The 18,951-nt window shown below is 42.8% G+C and overlaps 1 protein-coding gene across 3 annotated transcripts in view; it reads left to right on the forward strand.

Moving 5' to 3' along the window:
• Nucleotides 1–207: 207 nt before the first annotated feature.
• ACSL3 (acyl-CoA synthetase long chain family member 3) overlaps nucleotides 208–18,951 on the forward strand; it is a 67,896-nt gene continuing 49,152 nt past the window's right edge. Inside the window, exon 1 of one of the 3 annotated variants that reach the window (XM_026491828.4) lies at nucleotides 208–483. The gene's annotated coding sequence lies outside the window, so the exon portion shown is untranslated. Of the gene's footprint in view, nucleotides 484–11,352; nucleotides 14,426–18,951 lie in introns of those variants that run through there. The other 2 variants (XM_026491829.4, XM_057305096.1) reach the window with 2 other exon arrangements.

Raw genomic sequence — 18,951 nt, forward strand, 5'->3', positions numbered from 1 at the left:
GCCGCCGCGGTCCGATCCCTCCCGCCGACCGGGTCCCCACCCGCGCCTGTGGCGGCTGGGTCCCGTCCGCGGCGGCTCCGCGAATGACCCGTAGTAACCCCGTCCCGCCCCTGGCCGACCGCGCAGCGCTCCCCGGCCGGAATTCGATAGGCCCAGCCCCGCACGCGCCACCGCCCGCGGGCCAATGGGCGGCGGCCTCTCTGCATATGCAACGAGCGCCGGCCGGGGGTGCGCGTCCCGGGCGGTTCGGCTCAACAGACGCTGGTCTGCCGGCGCCGGGGTGCGACGCTGCGGTTGTCGTCGCGGCCCGGGCTGGGACGAGGCGGAGGCAGCGGCCGGGACAGCAGACGGTCGCCCCCTTGCAGTGCGGCCGCGGCGGCTGCGTCAGGGTCCCCAGGAGGCGGCACGGGGCGTGAATGCTCTGGGGGCGCAGCCAGGCCTGCGTGGGCCCGAGGCTGGAGGAACCGGGGCTCCGGCGTCGCGGTGAGTGCGGCGCGCGTTGTGGGAGCGGCGGGGGCCGGTCGGCGGCGCGGCCTCGGCGTGCGGCCGGGCTGGGCCCCGGGGCGGCCCCGGCTTGGGGGCCGTATGTGGCCGCGGAGCCAGGCCCCCGGGGGTGTGCGCGCCGGGGGTCGCGTGGCGGCCCGCGGCGTGGGGGTGGGGGAAACAGCCGGGCAGGGTGGGAGGCGCCGCCGTGGGGTCTGGGAAGCGGGTGACGTGGGGCCTGGGCCGAAGGGCCCACGTGAGCGGGGGGAACGGCAGCCCCGCTGCCGCGCAGTCCGGGGGAGGAACGGTGCCCGGGTCCCTCCCGGCGCTGTGGGGGCGGGCGGCGTGGGGGGCTGGCATCTTTCTTTAGGTGGGCCTTGACGCGGTCCCTGCGAGGAAACCGAGCCCTGCGGTTCCGGGAGACCCTGTTGGGGACCCTGTTGGGGGGCCGGCGGGGGTGTCTGTTGCTGCTGGCTATGGGGAGAAATTGGGTGCGTGAGCAGGGTCGACCTTGGTATTTGTTGTGGCCACGGTCTGGGCTGGTGGGGCTCGGACTGACCGATGGTTGGGGTTGAGAGTTGCAGGTTTACTTTTCCGTAAGTGCGTTTTAATACATCAGTAATAGGATGTGTAACGCTGAGGTAGTGCTCGCTCGCAGCAGTCCTGCGGGGGAGGAATTACCAGGCCCGCTTCTTCCTAGGTGAGCATCCCGAGACACAGACATTTAACTGGTTTATCCAGTCTGGATTTAGAAAATGTGCTGTAAGCTATTGTATATATGAACCCTCAAAAACAGAAAGGGTAGAGCAACATCTTTAAAATTATATGGAAGCTAGAGGAGGAATAGGCCTTGTGAAAGCCATCACAGCCGAATAGAGTGACACATAGTTGACATTTATTGAGGCTTTATTCATGCCAGGCACCGTACTAAGTGCTTTATGCGTGGTCCCTTCACACCGTGAACAGCCCTCTAGGGTGATGCTTATTCCCATTTTACAGCTGGAGAAACTGCAGTTTGGACACCCAAACGTGCCCCAGATCACAGCAAGTTAAGAGAAGCTGGGATTCAGACGGGCCTGTCTAAAAACCCAGAGCTCTTGCATCTAACCACCACTATATTCTGCTGCCTCTCCTTGGCGGTTGGCTGGATAGTTGCCACCATGAATTTTATTTTTGGGAGGGGGGTGGGCCAGGAGAGCTGTAGTTCCATGACCTTCGTTCTTGATTATCACAACCTTTTTTTGTTTCCCCAGATTAGTCCTGGGAGCTGAAGGTTGTTGCTGAGTTGCTCCAGAAATGTATTAGAAGGTTATTAAAGGGAAGAGGTGCTGTGAGGTGGTAGTCATTTGAACAGGCTTAATTCTTGTGTTTTCTGGCATCTTCCTCTGCAAGTCTTACCCTTTGGGATGACTAAGACTTCTGTAGTCACTGTGGCATGTTCTTTAGACCTTTCAGGCTATCTCTTACAAGCTGGGTCAAGGTGACAAGTCACCTGATGACTTTGGGTCTCCGTTACTGGATTTGTTCAGATATTTGGACAGGATTTAAAGCTGAAATATTCTTTGAGTCTGAAATGTCCTCCTTGAAGGAAGGAAAGAAGGAAGGAAAAAGGGTTGAAAGAAATGAAGGATGGATAAATTAGCGGAAAATCATGCTGTGTCTGGTGGGGGGGGTGGACATATCTTAAAGCCTCGGGATCTTTCTCATTGCTTATATGCTTCCCTGCTGTCTGGTTCTGCTTAAATGACTCTTTCCATTCCTCATTCAATTAATTGCTCAGCTAGAGCCTTTTAACTCATGCTATATTTTAGGTACCATGTGAGGTGCTAGGAATACAGCATTGAACAGAATTGATGTGATCCTTGTCCTCATGGAGGAAACAGATAGGAAGCAAATCATCATACAGATAAATATATAATTACAAATTATGAGAAGTGTAATGAAGGAAGAGTGTGTGAATGAAGATTATAATGAGGATTGTAATTTAGATGGAAATCAGGGAGGTTTTTTGAATTGATACGGTGAGGTTTTATAATCTTGCATTCTGAGTCTGTAATTAAATATACCTAATGCAAGAGTTTGAGAACTTTTGAACGATAATGTTCTTTCCGTTTCACGGTGTCTGATCCTGTCCAGAATATCACTCTGGCTCATGTTACAAGATAGAAAAATGAGATAGGGAACTTTTTGAAGCAGTCATTCGGCCTTACACCCTAACTGTTCTGTAACACTTAAAATTTCCCCTCTCAACATGTAACATTTGGGAACCAAGAATCTTTACGTAAGCTTTGGACTTGATAGGATTTGGATGTTTTCAGGCAAGCCAGGCCAAAAAGGTGACAGGTTTTCCTAACCTAAGAGAAGCAGTATCATAATTATCAAAGGTATCCAGGGTAGTTACTTAAAGTTCTTACCTCTTAGGAGACAAAATGATTATGTGGTTTGGGAAATAGAAGCTGTTAAGTACATGAATATTTCAGTTGAATGTGTATTAAGCCAGTACAAATCATTCTTTGCAGTCCATTTACGGAATGCCATCTGCATGCAAAGCACTGCTAGGTGTACCATGTGGAATAAATAAAAAGGTGAATTTGACAAAGTTCCTGTTTTCAAGGATATTTAAATTTAATGAGTACTAATACTCAGATTTAAGTCCCCCCCCCACCTTTTCAAAGTACTCTCATGTTAGCCCATTTGATCCTCTTAAGAGCCTTAAATCACCAGCAGAAATACTGAGAAAAAGGAAATTTGGAGGTAAAATTGCCTGTCATGGTGATTAATACTTGGGAGAAGATGTACAGTGATTACTAGTTTACTGTCTTGGAGCAATTGGTACAGGGGTGGTGTAGACTCCTGGGCTTGGGTGAGATTGCCTGTGGAGAGACTAGAATAAGAACAAGTGGAGGCCCTGGGATGGAGCTGGGGAGTAGGGGCTGAGCTTGGCAAAGGAAATGGGAGGAGTGGTATGCCTGCAGCCAGGGGGGGAGCTCCAGTGAGAGGGAACTTGAGTAACGTCTTACGGATTTAGCTACTCGGAGGTCATGGGTGCCCTTTTGCAGGAGATGTTGATGGGGTGGGAAGCAGAAGCAAGAAGAAGGTGAAGAAAGTGAACATAGTAAGAATAGGAAACTTTCGAAGAGTTTTGATTTTATCATTTAAGTTTTAATTCTGATGGGAAGGTGTTGAAAGGGAGAGGTTGAATACAGATGAAAAAAGTGTTCGTTTTTGCAAAGTTCTGAGAAGATGGGAGGGTGTGGGATTCAGGTGAGGTCTGTACCTTAGCTGGGAGGAGGGACACCTCTCTGTAGTAACCCAGGACAGACCTGTAGCTGATCACTAATCAGTGTTTTATCCTGGAGCCCTGGCCGTTTTCAAAAAATTGCCAAGAACTATTAAATTCTAAAAAATAAGCTCAATTTTAGCTGACTGATACTGTCTTTACAAAAACCTCACCATAGAAGCCTTTGTGTGAAATTGATTTAATATGTGATTTAGTTTTGATTTCATCCACCTTAATAGGGTACATACTTTCATCTGACTTGTGACTATTGTTTCTCTTCTGAAAAAGGAGACATAAACATTAAATCTTGTGATTTCTTCTACATGCTATTTTTAGTTTCATAAGAAACAGTTTTTAGACTACTTCTGTTTCTGTGACATTTTAAATGACTTAATTCTTTTTATCTAAAAGTTTAGCTTCTGGGGATGCCTGGATGACCCAGTTGGTTAAGCGTCTTGCCTTCACTCAGGTCATGATTCTGGGGTCCTGGGATCGAGCCCCGTATATGGCTCCCGGTTGCGGGGCAGGGGGTACTGCTTCTCCCTCTCCCTCAGCAGTTTCCCCTTGATTGTGCTCGCTCGCTGTGTCAAATAAATAAGTAAAATCTTAAAGAAAAAAATAAAAAGTTTAGCTTCTGTTTTTACTGGAATATGTTTACTTACATACTTCTAATATTTCCCACTCTGAGGGATAAAGAATTGGTGGATGATTCAGGGGGTTCAACTGATCTGCTAATACTTAAATAGAACTGAAGATACCTAAGTAACCTTTTGGATAAACAACCTCCAATTACAGGTTTCTACTTGCCCTTCTTGTATTTGTTATAAGATATATAGGGAGACTGCTTTATTCATTCATACATTTATTCAGTGCCTATCTTGCAAAACACTGGGAATTTGGGAATGATAGTTTGTTCTCAGAGAGCTCTTCATGATTCATGAAAGGAGGGAGTTGTGTGGATGTTACGTGGTGTAGGCAGGAAGGTGTTAGAGCAGGTGTTTTGCAGTATGGTGTAATCAGTATGGACAGCAGAGTAGGAAGAGGGGGAGACTTCATAGTGGAGGGGATAGCCTGGTTTTCCAGGAGGAATTGGGCGAGGGGAACAAGGGAACCAGGGAATAAAAAGTTTTACCTTGAATTTGGTCCAGGTGTGTATTTCTACGAATGTGTACACTTGGAGATATTATAATAATATTAAATAATAATAGAAAAACAAAAAGCTTATCATGCTGTGGTAACATTGTTCAAGAGGTGAAAAGCTGCCCATTTTTTGGTCCTGTCATGGTCAGCTTTTCTATCCCCTGCTTAGAAAATAACCACAATTGGACTCCTGGTACAAAGCCTTGTTTTTCTTCTTCACGCTAAAGGTCTTTGGAATAAGGCAAAGAGCCAGGACCTTTACAGTACTTCTCTGGTCAGGTGCTGTTCCTGCTTTCTTCTCACTTTTAATAGATAGGGATTTTTTTTTTTTTTTTGGTTAATCATTCTTACTTCACAGATGAGGAAATTGAAGCGCAGGGAATCTAAAGTGACGTGTGTGCGCGTGCGCGCGCGCTGGATCTCATCTCAGGCAGTTTGGTTCCAGAGTCCGTGTTCCCAGCCTGGATACTGCACCTCCCGGCTGGGGTGACTGTTAGGCTTAGTTCTTACTGACCTCTGAAGACACAAATTACATCAGCAAAGGAGCTGTGATGACATTTAGGGACAGTGTTTATCTGTTTTAATTACACATAGTTCACTGCCCCCCAAAAGCCGCCTTCTTACAGGGAGGACATAAATAAAGAGTAACAACCTAGAGTGAGGGAGTTTAACTAGTTTTCTTGTACTTGAATGTGAATACTTAATGATACATTCTCCTTTAACATTCCTTCAGGGATCATTATCATTGCCCTTCCAGAATTTTTTGGATAGGGAATATAAAGCAATTTGGGATGCTGTAATCTAATAGCATTTTCTTCCCTTTCCTTCTGTTAAAAAGTCATGCTTTCTGTATGTCTGAAAAATATTTCATAATATTTAATCCAGTTAAATCCACTCCCTTCCCTCCAGTCCTCCAGTTAACCACTAATCTGAATTTGGTGATCTGAATTTTATTTGTAGGCATTTCTCTGAAAGTTTTATTATCCCCAAGCAGTGTATTGTTCTGTGTTTTTAAACTTCAAATAGATAGTACTGTATGATTGTGCAACATACTTTTTTCACTGGTTATCACTTAATTGCTGTGGTTTCATCAATCCAGTTTCATCAAAGTGGGTATGTACGTGTCAGTTTAGCGCATTTATTTTCACTGTGACATGGTATGACATTTTAGGACTAGACCACATTTTATTTCCTCTTTGCTCTGTTGGTAGACCTTTAGGTTGTTTCCTTTTGTTTTGTTATTCTGAATATTAGCATAAGTAGTCCTAAACATCATTCGTTGTCTAATTCCATTTTTGACACTGTTAGTCCTCCCCGGGCTGTACATTCCTAGCTCAGCATTCCTCTAATCCTGTCATCATTTGACATAAGGTACTTCTGTCTGCCATAGTTGCAGTACAAAACCACAGTGGGTGCTTTTCCTCTAAAGTTCTTTTTAGTAACTTTTCTTTTAATTAACCTTGTTTGACCACCTTCGTTTTTGTTTCCTTTTTTGTTCTTAGGCAATTTAGCAGATACATACCTAGTATCTCATTTTAAATTCCATAAATGACTGTAGGAATAATTCACATGTGTCCCTCCTCTTGGGAAATTTTTGTCAGTCTACTTTTGATTTAGCCAGTTCTGTATTTTAGTGCGTGTTTAATTTTTCTTTAAAGTGTGTCTGTTTCCATTGTAATTTAGGGAGTTGGAATACGGACTTGGGAGTTAAGATTGCTTGGATTCGAGTCCTGGATTTACTTCGTGATAGCTGTGTGACCTTGGGCAGCTTGTTTAGCCTCAGTGACTCAGTTCTTCTATAAAATAGAGATCATAATGGAATCTACCTGTAGGTTGTTATAAGGGTTTATATGAGGTTAAGTGCCTGCACGTAGTCAACAATCAGTAAATATTAACTATGCTAATTTTATTTAGAGTATGCAATATATTCTAAGTCTGTCCACTTTTTATTATTGCCTTCTCTTCTGAAGCAGCATTATTATCTTTACATATACAAATACACTTCAAAGAAATGTCTAATGTATTATGAGGTCTTATTAATGGAGATTGGGAAGAGATTGTAAATCATAGAAAATTGAGGGACGTTAACCAATTCGTTATATTTTAACATCAGTAATTTAGGATTTATCTTGTGCTTTAATTTTCTGGAAATGTTTATAAAGCACATTGAAAGTAGGTTGACATGGTGTACTTCTCATTCAAGTAACTTACGAGTTTCCTCGTTTTAAATACCTTTTGTAATATGATCTTAATAATGACTCAGGTAGCATTTCTAAGTAACTAATTATCCTATATCATCAACTCTGTGTTGTTGAATGGAGAAGGAATCATTGCCAACCATGTGGATAAAACTTGCTGTGTAAATTTGAGCTCGTTCCTTAACCTTTCTAACCCTTTCATTTCACTTTCTTTAACATAAATATTTTAATTCTCACCTCATGGAAGTTACCATGAGCACTGAGGGAGACAGCAGATGGTAGTTGAGGGTACACAGGTGACGACCTATGTTGGTTGCTTGCCTTATTTTTCTGCCTCCTCCTGTCTTCTCTTTTACTTTCTTTTTTCCCAGTTTTCTTCTTTGCTTTTTCTTTCTTCCTCCCTTTCTCTGTATTTTAATTGAAAAATGTACACATTTAATGTTTACAATTTGAGTTTGTACATATATACAACTGTGCAACCAGCACCACAATCAAGGTAATTGACACGTTTATCACTTCCAGAAGTTTCCTTGTGCCTCTTTTGTTTTGTTTTGTTTTTCTCTGTTCTTCAGAAGCAGTTTTTTGGTAAGCATTAGCAAGGTATTCTGAATCCAGTGTGCGAGGGAACACATCATATAATAAAAGTGTACATCATTTTTAAAAAAAGATCTTATTAGCACACACATGAGACAGAGCAGGAGCAGAGACAGAGGAAGAGGAAGAGGGAGAAGCAGATTCCCCACTGAGGAGGAAGCCTGGTGGGGGGCTTGATCACAGGACCCTGGGATCATGACTTGAGCCAAAGGCATCCGCTTAACTGAGCCACCCAGGCACCCCAAAAGTGTACATCATTTAAGGGGGAGTAGGAAATACTAATATCTTAAGGACAACAATGTTCAATCCATAGGAAGATAATTGTAAGATGAGGTTAATGTTGAGTGAGCAATACAGAGCACAGAATGGTCGTGTTTGGCCAGCGTAACAAGAGGAAGGTCAGCCGAGCGGAGACATGAGTTGGGTTTGAAGGAGTTTGTTTGAGGAAGGTACTGAAATGGGATGTCCAGGGCAGTTTGGGAAGAGCAAGACTGACAGATAAAATTGAGGCATCACCTGGTTTTAGGGGGTCTAGGGAAGCTGTGAGGATAAATCACATCCTAGAGGGCAAGCAAAAAACAGGCATGGAGAACAGAAAACAGTTAAGAACTTGTATAAACTCACTGATTGTCAATTCCTTCAATTCAGAAGGTAGTTGTTGAATGCGTGAAGGTTCTAGGAGTAGGAGGGGAGCCTGAGCAGCCAGCAAGTGAAGAGAACCATGTGGGCTGAGTTGTTACAGGAAAGGCATTTGGGGACTTGGCCCAAGTTGTTTCCAACCCTGCCACCATGATTGTTTGTTGGCACTGCCCATGTCGTGCCTGGCATTGTGGCATTCTCCACACCATTTAGCCTTTCTGGAGTTCAGTTTCCTCGTCTGTAATCCTTTCTTGCTCAGTAAGTGTTATGATCTGCTTCTCCATCAGTGTGCTTTTCCTTTTACCTTCCTTTCTGCTACTTCTTACTTGCCTCAGGATTTTTGTTATCTGTGCCATATTTCTCTTAGGTTTCTTTGAAACTCTTTTAATCAGCTTCATGCGTTTCCCTCTGTGTGTTCATTTTATGTGTTTACTACTTGGAATTCACTGGGGTATTTGCATGGATTTTATTAGATACTAACTACACTGTCAAAATAGATAGTTCTTAACCATTTGATTTTTATTTTAGTTCTAAATTGATTTTGTAGGTATGTAACAGCTCATTTTTATGCATTGATGTTTGTGGGTTGTAAAATATTCAGTATCATCTTGGCCAACATTATAAAAAATTCTCCTTCAACCACAAAAGCTTCTTATTTTTACTTATTTTACTTTCATTAGGGTTGTGGTAATCCTCATTCTGGATCTTGACTTTGGGTCTTTTACTGTAACACTAAAACAATCAGAAATTCCTCTCTTCCCATTTGAGACCGACTTGATCCCTGGACTTGATCTCTGGACTTCTTTCTAAGTTGAAATATGGAGTTTATTTTAGTTTAATAGAAGACCAGAATGAAGTACAGTTAATTAATCTTAAAACTATATATGATATCATTTTAATGTAAACAGGATTCACATTAATTGAAATTATACCACATGGACCATAATACATTGGTCAGTATTATTTTTATTATTTTTTTGCATATCCACAGTGAATATTTTCCAAAGTCGTTTTCCTTTTGTATTATAATTTTCCATATTGCTAGTGTGCTGGAGTCAAAGGATGTGCATTCATCATTTACCCTGAAACTAGGCCTGTCTTTGTAGACTGATGCTTAAAATTTCGACAGCATAGCACTCTTCTTAGAAATTCAGTGTTTAGTTTGTATATCACTTTTCTGAGGTATAAGAGGAATACCTATTCTACCTTGTAGCATCTTGAGGTGGGAGGGTTGTGGGAGGTAGTAGCTGGCTGGGAGTGGGGTGTGAGGTCAGAGAGGGAGCTCATGGGACCCCAGGTGTAAGGAAGTGGCGTGGTAGAGAGGAGTGATGAAAGGCTTGAGCTTTGTGACCACATGATTACCTGAATCCCCAAATGTAGTTCTACCTCATTTTAATTTTGTGACCACAGTGAATTCCTTAACCTCTGAGCTTCCGTTTCTTTTGGATCAGGGTGAGACCTGCCTTGCGGGGTTCTTGTGCTCCAGTGTATATACTGCCCATCGCTAGGGTGCAGGAAGGAAATGTTAGGAACTTTATTTCTAAGAATTCTACATTTTATGCATGACTCGTAGTGTTTACAGTATGCTAGGACTAGAGTACATACACACAGTGTTAAAGGTACATGTGTTTGCAATGCCAGTAGTTTTTACCAAAACGGGCTTATTGTGATCGTTAAAGTTTAGAGACTGGGCTCCTAGATAAAAAGTGAGGCCCTGCTTGGAGGCTTATTAGTTCGGGGCCGCTTTAGAGATGAATTGAGTTTGGGATGAGTTTGAAGAGCTTAGGTTATTTGGTTCTGGAAAATGGATTGAAGGGTATTGGATTTAGGGAGCATGTCTCTGCAAGTTCAGTTGAAAAATGGGGGACATAGTAAAACTGGCATGTGTAATGATTTGAGTTAGTTTGTAAGTCTTAAACTGTATATTTTTACATGATATCATGTGTTAGAAGATTGTATGGTAGAAATTTGGATGGTGTATAAGCCAGAAACATGAGTCAGTATTAGGGAATTGTTCTTGATGCATGGATCGTTTTCCTACAGATAACTGAGAGCTGACTGTATGTATGTATAAGTTAATAATGTTTATTTATATTGTGTGATGTCGGCAGACAGGCATGTTAACTGTAGGTGATTAATTATAGCTTTGTGTTTCTTGTTATTAATTTCTAATTGGCTTCATGAGATAATAAATGTGTGTGTTATCTTGTTAGATGTGTTTCTTTTGGGCTCCTTAAGGGGCAGTAGCTGTGTTTAAGTATCCGTCCACTAGAAAAAGAGAGATCTATGAGGACAAGTATATTTGTGTTTTATTTACTGATGTACACCCAGTGCCCAGCATATAGAAGATAACTCTTGTATTGTTGAATGAATCAGTCTGCGTATCCCTGCACAGTAAAGGACACAAGATAGTGTTTATTAAATTGAGTGGAAAGATTTGAACGTAACACCAAAAAAATTTTGGAAGGCCAACAACCTGACACAAATGATGAGTATTTGCTTATTAGTGGGAGCTCAGGAATTCTGAAAGGCTAGACTTACTGTTGACAAAATGTGCATTTGAATAGCTAGCTGGTTGAATAATAATGTGCAGATATAATTTAGAAATTTCCTGATAAAGAAGGTAAAGTGTGATAGATTGTCTCAGGCCAACCTGAGTTCTTGAACTTTAATGTCATAACTCCTTGTTGCCTTCTTTCTTTTTTCCCCCCAAAGGTATTTATTTATTTGAGAGAGCATGTGTGTGCACAAGTGGGTGGGAGAGGGGAAAGCAGACTCCCCATTGAGCAGGGAGCCTGATGAGGGGCTTGATCCCAGGACCCTGAAATCATGGCCTTGAGCCAAAGGCAGACACCTAACTGTCTGAGCCACTCAGGCACCCCTACTTGTTGCCTTCTTAAAAGCCTTTGACACTCCTTTTTTATTTATTTATTTTTTTAATTTTTTAAAAAGATTTTATTTATTTATTTGACAGAGACACAGCAAGAGAGGGAACACAGGGGAGTGGGAAAGGAAGAAGCAGGCTCCCAGCGGAGGAGCCGGATGTGGGACTCGATCCCGGAAGGCCGGGATCATGCCCTGAGCCGAAGGCAGACGCTTAAGGACTGCGCTACCCAGGTGCCCCTGACCTCCTTTTTTAGATTTTATTTATTTGTCAGAGAGTCGAGAGAGAGACAGACAGAAAGAGCGCACGCACAAGCCCAGGGGAATGGCAAGCAGAGGGAGAAGCAGGCTCGCCACTGACCAGGGAGCCCGATGTGGGACTTGATCCCAGGGTCCGATCCCAGGAAGATCTTGACCTGGGCCGAAGGCAGACACTGAACCAACTGAGCCCAGGCCGAAGGGATCTTGACCTGGGCCGAAGGCAGACACTGAACCAACTGAGCCCAGGCATCCCAAGCCTTTGACACTCCTGACAATGTCCTCGTCAACCTTCATTGTCTGGCTTTGGTTTCTAGGACACTCTTCTTGGTTTCTTTACCTTTCTGATTGGCTTTTGTAGTGTCTGTCCTCAACCTTTTTGTAAGTGAATATACTGTATCTGAGAGATTCCATGGTTTTGACTGTAATAGGGGCCAAGGTCAGTGACGGCTCTACATACACTCTATATCCACAGTCTCTTGGGTGCCCCGGTGCTGTATTCTGACAATAACTTGAATATCTCTTTTGGTCATCACACAAACTTAATATCCGGCTCCATCTTCATGCACTGTCCTACTATCTGCTCTTCCTCTTATTCCTCGGATCTTTTGCAAAGTCACCCAACATTCTAGAAATGTTGATACTAATTTTCAAAGATTAATTTTCACATTTCCCCATATCCTTTTGGTTTTATCTTAGAAAAGTTTCTATGGGTGGTCCTGCTTCTTCTGTAACTACTGCCCTAAACTGTGGACTTCTTCATCCTTCACTTGAGCTATTTCAGTATCTACATACCTGGAATCCTTTGTTTCTTTCTGTGGTAACCCAAGTAATCATTATGAAAAAACAAGTTTGGTCAACTGCTTTGTTTAAAATGCGATCTCATTCTGGCTGCTCTGTTTTTCATTTTCACTTCTCACGTCCCTCCTATTTTCCTGTGCCGCATCTGTCAGGCTACTTGAGTTTCCTTGCCTCTGTGTTAGACAGGAATGGAGTGTTCGCACAGAGGGGCTGATTTAGCCCTGTTGGTGGCACCGAGGAGGATCGCCCATCGAGGCTTCAGCTGCATCTCGAAGCACAGGTTTACATTGGCAGTCTTTCTAGGTTCTTTAATAATTTCAAATTCTTTCAATTCAATGCCAGTTCTAAGTTTTGGAGAGACTATTATCGGATCAACATGTCCATGTTTTTGACACAGGCCTTCTAGGTCCCATGTGGTTGTCACATTTGCCGTCGTCTGCTGGAGTAGAGATGGGCGCTAAGTGGCATCACAGAGTTTCCACAGAACCAGTGCTGCTTCTCTGAAAGTTGCAGGCCAGGCCGGGGGCTGTGCAGGCTACCGTGATATCCCTGGAGATTATTCTATAATCAGAAAAAAGACTTAGGAACAAACCGTTTTGGGGGACATGGGAGCTATGGAAGAGAGAGATTGCCAGGCCGATTGTTTGCCTCAGGGATCTGCTCCTCATCTATCTAGGACTTAAATCTGGCCATTGGCTCAGTTCTGAGTTTTCTTTAATGCTGCTTAATTTATTGAATAGTCTTTTAACCACCGATCCAAAATGCCACTATGGTCAAATATAAAAATCCTGTGACTGTTTTCTGGTTTAAAATTCTGTACCAGAACAGTTAGTATTAGTTTTGATTAGTTTTGACATCTAATAGGGCAAGTATGCAGTAAGTATTCTTGTTTTCAAGTTTTATTAGCAAATCTTGAAATGTTTTCCTCTAGATAAACTTTGGAACTAATACCAAACACACAGAATGAACAAGTAATGAAGTTCTGCCTGGATTTTGATTGGGATTGTATTTGGTCTGCAGGTTAATTTTGGCAGAATTATAATGATCTTTTCTACCCAGGAACTAGTCTGTCTTTTATCTTCGTGTCTGTCGATAGCTTTTCATACATATGTACATACATACTTACGTACATATGTTTATTTTTATTTTTTGAAAGGATTTTAAGTAATCTCTATACCCAACGTGGGGTTCAAACTCATGACCCAGAGATCAAGGTTGCATGTTCTACTGACTGAGCCAGCCAGGTGTCCCTACATACATATGTTTAAATAAGATGTTGTGTGTATGAAGTATTTTAAAGTTGCTTTTACTATTGTGACTAAAGATCTCCTCTCTTTTCATTTTTTTCGAGGGGGGAGGGGCAGAGGGAGAGGGAGAGAGAGAATCCCAAGCAGGCTCCACGACCAGTGCAGCCAGAGCTCCATCTCACAACCCCAAGATCATGACCTGAGCTGAAATCAAGACTTGGACACCTAACTGACTGAGCCACCCAGGCGCCCACCCCCGTCCACTTTTTTTTTTTAATGTAAACTACCCCCAACGTGGGGCTCAAACTCAAGACCCCAAGATCAAGAGTTGCATGCTCTGCGGACTGAGCCAGCCAGGCATCCCTGTCTTTTCATTTTTTAACTGGTTACTACAAGTATATAGAAAAACTGTCGATTTTTATTATTTAGCTAGTATCCAGGTAATTTAGTGAATTCTGTCTCTGGTTGGATAGCTTTCAAATGATTCTTTTGGATTTTCTTGTCAGACGGGCCGTCATATGCAAACAGTGAATATTCTGTTTCTCCTTTTCCAGTGTTGGCTAAGCTGCAGTGCTGTCTTAAAGAAATGCAGTGAGAGCCGCAAATACGAGCCATATCTGTAACTTTAAACTTCTAGTAGGGATATTAAATAAAGTAAAAAGAAACAAGTAACCTGAATATATTTTATTTACTCTGGCATGCTGTAGTACCCCCTTACCTGCATTTTCTCTGTCCGTAGTTTCAGTTACCCTCAGTCAGCCGAGGTCCGGAAGCAAATGCTCCTCTTTTTCTGACCTTTCCGTAGAAGGTCAGCAGGAGCCTAAGGCTGCTTCACTACACCTACCTCCTTCACCTCTCTTCATCTCATCCCCTAGGCATTCTGTCATCTCATCTCAAGAAGGGTGAGTACAGTACAATAAAACGTTTTGAGAAAGAGATTACATTCATGAAACTTTTCTTATTAAGGTTTTTGTTCTAATTCCAGCAAAGTTAACCTAACTTTTATTACAGTGTATTGTTATAATTGTTCTATTTTATTAATTACTGCTCTTTAAAAACAAAGTTCAACCAAGTGAGTTTGAAGACCTAATGGATTTTATTAAATGGTTCATGATTTGGGCAGCATCCCATCTGGCAAGTAGAGGGGAGCTCCAAGGAGTTGCAGAAAATGCAGTTAAGTGTGGGGTGAGAAAGTTATTAACAGAAGGATTGTTTCATTCAAGATCATCTTCCCTTAGGGGGATGGCAGGGGGTCTTATGCAGATTAACTCCTCTTCCTTTTGGGGGTGTGTGGAGAAGGCCCCTGTGACATACTACCTCATTGATGCTGACCAGAAAATTCCTGACTGACCCGTTAAGACTACATTTCTTGGGGAGGTTGAAATTGCAAGAAGATTAGGTATTAAGTCCATATACGGTGATTTGGCTTAAGTGATGCCATTTCGGGCCTGTATTTTTCTTTTTAACGTTGTTAATCTCTTACTGTGCCGAATTTATAAATAAAATTTTATTTTATTTATAGGTATGTAGTATAGGGGGTATGTAGTATAGGAGAAAACATAGTGTCTGCAGTATAGGAGGTATGTAGTATAGGAGAAAACGTAGTGTCTGCAGGGTTCAGTACAATCTGGTTTCAGGCATCCACTGGGGGTCTTGGAATGTATCCCCCCCACCCCCGGGGATAAGGGTGGGGGGACTACTTGTATCCAAAATATTATTATTTCAACATATAATCAATATAAAAATTATTAATGAGATGTTTTACAATTTTTCCATACTAAGTCTTTGTAAATTTCTGTATATTTTATATTTAGAGCACAGTTCGGACAAGCCACACTTTCTAGTGTTCAGTAGCTACATGTGGGGCTAATGGTCATAGGGGCTAGAGCCTTCTTAACAACATCCAGTAATGATGGTTACAGCTGGCCTCCCTGCTTTTTTAAAGATTTTATTTATTTATTCGACAGAGATAGAGACAGCCAGGGAGAGAGGGAACACAAGCAGGGGGAGTGGGAGAGGAAGAAGCAGGCTCATAGTGGATGAGCCGATGTGGGGCTCGATCCCATAACGCCGGGATCACGCCCTGAGCCGAAGGCAGACGCTTAACCGCTGTGCCACCCAGGTGCCCCTGGCCTCCCTGCTTTTAATCAAAATTATGTTTAAGTATGATACTTGGCATTGGTTTCTGATATATTTTATTAAGTTAAAGAAGATTTCCCTTCTGAGTATGAGTTCCTTTTAAAGTAGGTAATTGATACTTTCCTTAAATACTTTTTTTAAAAAAATACATATACTGACATGATCACACCTTTCCTTCCCATTTAAACTGTTAATACAGAGAACGATAACAGAATCCTTGGGGTATAATACAAAAATATGTTTGGTCTTTGTCCCCACTACTGGCAGGAGCTCCTGAGACCCTTGGAATTTCCAGAGTGATAGGAGTCTTTTGTTATTCCTAAACACTCCCTTAGATCACATCTGAGTTTATGCTAATGAAGCAGCTTAGAGTGGGGTTCTCTAGACAGCCTCAGGATGGGCCTGGTCACCAGAAATACCCAGTGATCGGAGGGTTTAAACTTATAGACCCACCCGTTGACCTCTTCTGAGGAGCGAGGGGGCTGGAGATAGGATGAAATTCCTTGCTTCCATGTTGGTGACCTGGGCTAGGTGCTGGGAAGGTGGCACACCTGGAGAGAGCCTGGAAGTTCTGTGTCCCCCCCCCCCCCCCCCCCCCCCGCCGCCCTATGCATATCTTCCCTTTGGCTGTTCCTGAGTTATATTCTTCATAATAAACCGATAAACATAAGTAATGGGTGTTACTGAGTTGTGCGAGCCATTCTAGCAAATTACTAAACTTGAGGAGGGGATTGTGGGAATCCTTGGTTTGTCACCAGCTGGTGACTCGTGACTAGCAAGTGGGGAATAGTCTTGGGGGACTAAGCCCTTAACTTGTGGGATCTAGCTCTTGTAAAATAGTACAAAACTGTAGGTGACTTTTAGCTTTAGTAAAATAGTCTTTAAAAATACTATCAATGTGTGCACATGGTGGAAGACTTTTTAAAGTAGTGTCTTATCAGAGTATGTTTGCAGAATGTAAATTTCCTGAGTCCTTAAATCTCTGAATGCTTCTTTATTCTACTTGGCAGTTGATCAGGAATTTAGCCAGGAGTAGAATTCTAGTTTAAAATTCATTTCCCTCAAAACTTTGAAGGCATTGTTGATAGCCTTCCAGGGTTGCAAAGACATCTGAGGCTAGTGTGATTCTTAGTCCTTTATAGGAAGGGTGACTATATATTCTGGTTTGTCTGGAGCACTTCCAAAGTACAGCACCTGCTTTTACTCTGTAAAGTATCCTTATGTATTGATCAGTTATATAATTTACTTATTTGTAGGTGTCCTAGTTTTGGGGTTTTTTGGAAGCTTTTGGGATATTCTTAAACCTGGTGCTCTGAGAATTCACAAGGCTGTGTCTAGAGGTCAGTTATTTTTGCCCCCGTTCACCTGCTCAGCACTCCGCGGGCTCTTTCAACCTGAAGAGTAGCGTCCATGAGCTCTGGGATATTTTATCACTGAGTGCTTCAGTAATTCCTGCCTTTTCATTCTCTTTGTTCTTTCTTTCTAGAACTCCTTTCAGTGGAACTTGGTCTTGTGGATTAATTCGACACCTTGAAAAAGGACTTTGACTACCTCATTTTGACCTCAGACTTTCTAATTAAATTTTTCTTCCCAGCTTACTCTTTTAACTCAGGCAGAAGACCCTGCACAAAACCTGTTATGATGGGAACCGAAACTACCCCCTCAAGGAATAAGGACTGCTTTGAGCCAGCAAGACCTGTGTGTGGTTGATACCAACACAATGATCCACCTGACCTTTACTGCCCACCTGCAAATACCCACTGACCTTTGTCCCACATTTTCCTTGCATAAACCTATAAGTATTTTCAACACTTCAGAGGCGGTCCTAAGGCAGTCTTTAAGATAATCAGTCAGCTGTGTTCCTAGTGTGGACCTCATTGAAATACATTTCCTTTCTTATTTCCCTATCACTGTCTGTCTGCCTTTGGCGAGTGGCTGAACCTGGACTGTTGGAACCACCAGAACCCTTATAACTCTATGCCCCCCCCCCCCCCCCCCGTTAAAACCTTATTTTTAGAAATCTTTTTTGACTTCTGTTTTCCACTACTTTGATTTTGCTTTTCTTTCTGGTGAAATATTCAAATATATCTGTTGACTTTTAAATTCAATATCAAGTGCTGGTCCTAATTTTAACAAGAGCATTTTCTTATTTTTAGTCCTGTATGGTGCCCCATTCTTGTTTCATCAATACAATAGCCTCTCATATCTCTTTGAAAGAATATATATAAAGTATTCCCTCTATTCCTGCATCATCTGTTTCCATCGAGTTCCCCCCACTTCAGTTTTCATCTGTCTTTCATTGTGATGGGTTTTTGTCAAATATCTGGTGATCCGGAACTTCACATTCTTTCTGGATTTTTGATTGATTTTTGTGTTTCTAGTCCCCTCCCCCCAATCAGTAAATTCCCCACATTGGTATGAGATTTAACCATATGAGAGATCTGATAGGCTGTTCTGCGTACAAATCTGCGTGGCTCTTCAGAGATTTGGGTAATATCTAAATAACTTAGCGCTTGGATGGCATACAAGGCAATGCCAGTGAGATACTGCCTTTGTTTCTTAGAGCTGCTCTAACACCACAAATTCAGTGGCTTAGCACGACGGAAATTGATTATCCTACAGTTAAAAGAGGCCAGAAGTTAACTGGGCTGAAATCAGGTGTTGGCAGTGGTGCCTCCTCCTGAGAAGAATCTGTTCTTGCTTCCTCTTTGCTGTGCCTGCTGCACGCTGTGGCCTCGCTCCAGCCTCCCAGGCCAGTGCGGTACACCTCTGCTTTGTCCTCACGTTGCCTGCTTGGAGTGGCCCATCCACTGCCTTTCTTCTAAGGACACTTGTGATGGCATTTAGGGCCCCGCTGATAATCCCAGGTCCCGCTCTCATCCCCAGATCCTTAATTCAATCACATCTGCAAAGACCCTTGTTTGAAGTAAGGTAACATTTGCAGGTTCCAGGGATTAGGGCCTGATGCCTCTGGGGTCATTGTCAGCCTGCTTCCAGGTACTTAAGCATTCTCCAGTGCCTCTGTGCTTTCGCAGATGCTGTTATTACTGCCTGCAGTTTCCTCTCTCGTGTCCATTGCCAAAAATCTGTGGATCCACTCAGTTCTTACAGCCTTCCGTAACCGTCTTTCCCCCTCCTAGACAGAGGACTGTGTTTGACTGTTTCCTTCATACAGCCTGTCTCCTTATCCAGTAGTGTTTGACATGTCAGTCCTATCTGTCTTGTTGGTCTCTACCACTGGAGTGGGAGGGTTTTGAGTTCTGTGGGCACATTTCCAGAGTGGGAAGCT

The sequence above is a fragment of the Ursus arctos genome, unplaced genomic scaffold (assembly GCF_023065955.2).
Source record: "Ursus arctos isolate Adak ecotype North America unplaced genomic scaffold, UrsArc2.0 scaffold_1, whole genome shotgun sequence".
NCBI classification, from domain to species: Eukaryota; Metazoa; Chordata; class Mammalia; order Carnivora; family Ursidae; genus Ursus; species Ursus arctos.